We start from the raw sequence: 5,405 nt of genomic DNA on the forward strand, positions 1-5,405 counted from the left end.
ACCGATAGTTCTTCACCCGAGGCTGAGTCTTAATCGTCTGGTTAACACGATGTCGCCCTTCTTTCTTCTCGTTCCTTTGTTTGACCATCTTTCTTCGTCTGACCGAGTGCTTTCTGATTGTTCGCCCGACCTGTCATAGGATGAGGGTCACGTCACATCCGACAACTATTGGGCCATCACGTCCGACCCACGTGATACCTCGCTCTTTGCGTCGTTTGGTTCTATCTTGTGCTTCGCCGCTCTTTTTTCTTTGGTATATCACAGCTTAGGATCTTGCCACCTATCCCTGTGGATTATCTACACCTACATCTGTGAAGGTTTAACCTTTGTTAAAATTAAGTATAAAATGAAATGTTAAGTAGGAGTCGAACCAGAGACCTCCAGCGCCCTCGTATGAGGTCATAACCACTGCACCACATCATGCTTTTGTGAATTACACTGAAACTATATATATTTTATAATAAAATTAGCAAATAATATGTAACCCACGCTACATTTTTCACGCAACTTCATTATTTATTAGCAAATATACGATTCATTATACGATTCGATTCTTAAAATTTGAAAAACGATTTACGTTACGATTCACGATTTCGCAACCTTGATCAGTTGAGCCCACCAAATGTTGGTATGTCAAGTTTGGCTGCCATATTATAGCTTCAAAACTTGAAGCTGCTTGATTAGATTATTATAGTCAACTTTGTTAGGTTAGACTAGAAGCATTAGAAATGTTGAGACAAGCTTGTGTTACTCTGAAGAACTCGAAGACGTATCCACATCAACGAACACATCATCTTTATGTTCGAGGTTAGCAATACAAGATTGACGTATTTTCATTTCTATCTACGTTGCTTTCGAGTCGTGTATACTAACACCATAACGTACGAAGTTATATATATATAAGCATCTCTATTAGTGGTGACTTCATCATTACTTTATGACCAAAGTGTCAAGAAAGTATATGCTAGTTGTTTCATACAGCTTTGGTATATTGGATTACAAAGTATAACGTTTATCTTTTGAACTTCGTAACGACGACATAACACTATTTGGTGATTCTTTACTAGTTTACTGTGTTGAACTTTAGGTTGATTCCATGCCTAGAAAACTGTGTTTAATTACATGAGTTTAAACATGTAGACTTGCAAAACTTTTTTCGTAGTTGAAAGAATCAAAGGATCTATTCTAAGACTGATCCCTTAACCAAGGATTAATACTAGGACCGGTACCAGTAATCTATAGCATGATCGATCCCTAATAGCTTAACCAATTACAAACGTATTTCCGATTCATCTATTATTATAGGGTTTGTATAGATATCGAAATAGGTTTTGGTTAATATGGAAAGTTCACAATGTCGACATAGTATTTGGACATATGCTAAACTCCTAGTTATTAATGTTCAAGTATTTTCCTTGATATTCAAGGTGAGATCCCAAATCGAAATATTTCGTAATATTTTTTAGATATTCGGAATGTATATGTTTTCAATTTTCCCAGTAATTAAAGCATATGTATGGATTATATATTAATAAAGTATACTTGTGTGCTAGCTAATGTTGAGTTGTCATCCATAAGAGATTTCGGTATATTAGTTGGACAATAGTTGGAATTTAATTAAACCGAAACTTGGTATTTATTACATATATTTTCATATGTTGGGTTATGGTTCCTTGGTGTCTAAACTACCTTGGTCTATAAATATTGAAATTTGTTCTTCTTACAAACTTACCCCAGAACACACACACTTCATTTCGTAGTCACTGTGGAATACCGACTAGCAGTATTACCTATAATACTCATTTGGAGAAGAGAGTATCCTAATTAGGTGAAATCTCTTACCTCCACTTTATTTTAAAGACTTTTATGGGATCAAGAAGCGTCTAGAAGTATTTTCGGTGGGACTAGAATCATATTATTATATTAGCTTTTGATTATTGACGTGATTGACTAACGGTAGTTGAACCTTGATAATCACAAAGAATCGCCGAAGTTTATTTTGTGATCCTTTTCTTTTGATATAAGGTCACTCGAACTAGACCAAGGATCTCCAAAGTTTGGATTTGTTTTTACATCTGAAGATAGGCTTGTGATCATCCATTGTTCACAAACTCTATCATGTGCGTGATCGATCATAGGGGAATCAAATTGTTTGTGCAGGTACATTGACAACAAAACATTTGTATACAAAAAGATTTTGTTATTGGTGTTCTGATTTTTGAGATATACTTCGTGCACACCTTGATTGACTGGGATCTAATAAATTTGTATTTTATCTTCGATAGACTTTTATAACTTGTTATATAGATAGACGATCTATCATTTGGCAATTCTCTTTAGAATCTGAATATGATAGGTTGTGAACTAAGGTTTGATTATCTGGATAATCTATATCTTAGTTGATCTAAACTAATACAAATGAGTTTAATCTTTTAAATGGAAGACCCTTTGTATAAGTCAATAAACATTTCTGATTAAGTTTTTGAGATTGGTAAAGCGGTTACCCTATACATATTAGTTTTTTTACTATTTCGAAATGCGACCCAAAGGAGTTGAGTGCTAGAAATCTTCACGGCAGGTGAAGCAACTTAAGATAGTGGACTCTATCTTAGGGTTCACGTACGTTGGCCAGATTTTTAGTAGGTGCAGGGATACTTAAGGAACTGAATAGCTTAGAGTTAGTTTACTCGGTCTCAACAATATGAAGTTGGTAGTAGTCTTGGTATAGCGCTTAATTCTGAGAGTATCCAATACTGGTCTAGTTCCTGAGGTTATTCTACATTTGCGGTTTCCTCGTTAACAAAACCTTCTTGTGTTTTTTTTATTTTACTTTTTCCATTATAATTATTTTTTTTAGTTATAATAAAGTAGTTGCATTGTATGTTAATCAAACACTTGGTTGATCCCATAGTTGGTTCGATCAGAACTTATATTATACCAAGTGTGCATCTTGATAGATACGCAAGGTGTAACTTAAATAGGTTGATATCGAAAATATTGTGGTGTACTTGGTACCCTCGTCATTTCAGTTTGTTCCCTTTTCAATTGCATCTCCAAAAAGATTCAATATGTTTTTAATTACTTGAATTTAAATAAGCGTAATTTATCGAATTATTCTATTGCAGAAGTAGAATTATAGATTCAACTGAAATCTGCATAAGCAGTTTAGGGGTTTTCTTAGTTTTGAATTTTGCTTTTGTCTATCATGCATCGGGGAATCTGGTGATCCAAGTGAGCATAAATTTTACGTACCACCTGGGAATCAATATTTGGATAATAAACACAGTTAGAAAAATTTTGTTTCTTTCTGAGATTTCATCTTTTTGTGTGTGAATGACGCTTAAGATATGTTACGATAAGATATTTCGAAACCAATAACATATTTACTAAACTTAGTCCAGCATTCCTTTGACCAACATTAGAGTGATCTCCGTTAGCAGCCATCAATAAATCCTCTTGATTCATCATATCTTTACCCAAATCCTCCATTAGCTTGTCACATATTTCAATCTCTTCATTCATAATATTAAGTCCATTGTGAGTCTTTCCACTTATTGATTCTTGATGATAGATAAGCTTGTTGATTCCTGATAGATAGGGTTTTAATATGTAGTAATGATTTGGTTTGATTCAGAAGGGAGGATATTTTACGATCCAAATCTTTTAGGTTTTCTTATCTCATACATATTTCCGTTGTGACAGTGTCATTACCGTTAGAGGGGTAAGATATATTGATGTTATCTACACTGTCTCTTCTTAAAATGCGGCCATATATAAAGCGTTCCTTTCCTCCGATTCAGAAATCTAAGCCATAAATTGATCCTGAGTCATTGCATCACCTCTTATCTTAAGTATATATCACTTAGCTACAACTTTCCTCATCATGCTCGAAAACATAACACTCCTTATATATTTTATCGGGTTGTATTTTAAGATGGTAAATCACCCAAGACTCTTTTCCATTGGCAGTATGAACCCCATCCACCACTTTTAAGATTCTTCTTAAGATCAAATTCAACCTTAAGAGTATTTTTTTTCCCATATTTTGGTTTACAATTAGGAGGATCCATTTCAATTTTCTTCTCGATGTCAGCATATATCGCATCCATAATTTTCCTATCCAAATGTTTTAATCTAAGATTTACCAGCATGATGTTTCATGTTTGGAGAGTAAACTTGAGGCCAGGAAGTGGAAATTTGGATTTATAATGTTGAATAACAACCAAATAACTGTCGATGGTCCGTGGAGATTTTTTCATAACCTCTTTCACCATATCATACTTTTTGAATTTGAAATTATATAACTTCAAACCTATAGACTCGATTTCAAAAGACTTATGTTTCCTCCATGTGATATTGACTTCCTTTCTGACATCCAGAAAATCAATAGACTCTTCACAAATATCTTTCCAATAATACTATATGTTTGTTCCTCAACAACAAGATTCATATCTTAAGCAGTGGTTGTGATGACCCGACCTTCCACTGATATTGTCCTCACTTAGGCACTACGATCATCTAGTAGTGTGAGTTTTAACGGGCACCGCTATAGTCATCTAGAAGCAGCTTCCCAGGAGGTCACCCATCCACTCTCGCCGGACCGTGCTTAACTGCAGAGTTTTCTGCCAACGCTGGAGCTAATTGTACTGAAAATTCCTCAGTACAATATAGAGGTTCCATGTATCTTGTGAGACCAGTATCTAATAACTATCTAATATACTTTCCCACCTGATCACAAGCGACTTCTCATCCCAACTATCACCAATATTGTTTCCACTTACCTTCTGCAATTATCCAGCAGTATGGGATTTTTAATGTTACTAATGTGTTCATCTAGCAGCAGCTTCCCGAGAGGTCACCTATTTTATGACTACTTCTGGATGAGCTAGCTTAACTGAGGAGTTTTTGTGACAACTCATACGGCCTATATGTTACGAAAAGACAAACCATTACTTATATTTCATTCAGCGAACCATACCTTTTGAATCGAGGTATTACAATACCACCACCTTAAATTGGAGTCGTTCTCGGCTCCGGAATATGTATACAGGCTCTGATCTTCGACGTTACCTGTCATTCATGAAACTAATACCTAACCAACCATCCAGCGTGCTCTCACCCTCAACATGTGACATGTCTTCGGTCCTGTACCATTAGTAATGACTTGTACCTCTCTGGATTGTCCACACTTAGCCACTTTGGTTATCCGACGGTGTGGGATTTTCAGTACACTACTGAGATCAACTAGCAGTATCTTCCCGAGAAGTCACCCATCATGTGACTATTCTCGGGCCTCAGTATTAGGAAATACAAACCATTACCTATTTTCCATTTAGCGAACCATACCTGTCGAGTCAGGGTATTACAGTAGTTCTTCTAGGAATCATACGAGAAGCATTTCTAAT

This window comes from Papaver somniferum, chromosome 7 (assembly GCF_003573695.1).
Source record: "Papaver somniferum cultivar HN1 chromosome 7, ASM357369v1, whole genome shotgun sequence".
NCBI classification, from domain to species: Eukaryota; Viridiplantae; Streptophyta; class Magnoliopsida; order Ranunculales; family Papaveraceae; genus Papaver; species Papaver somniferum.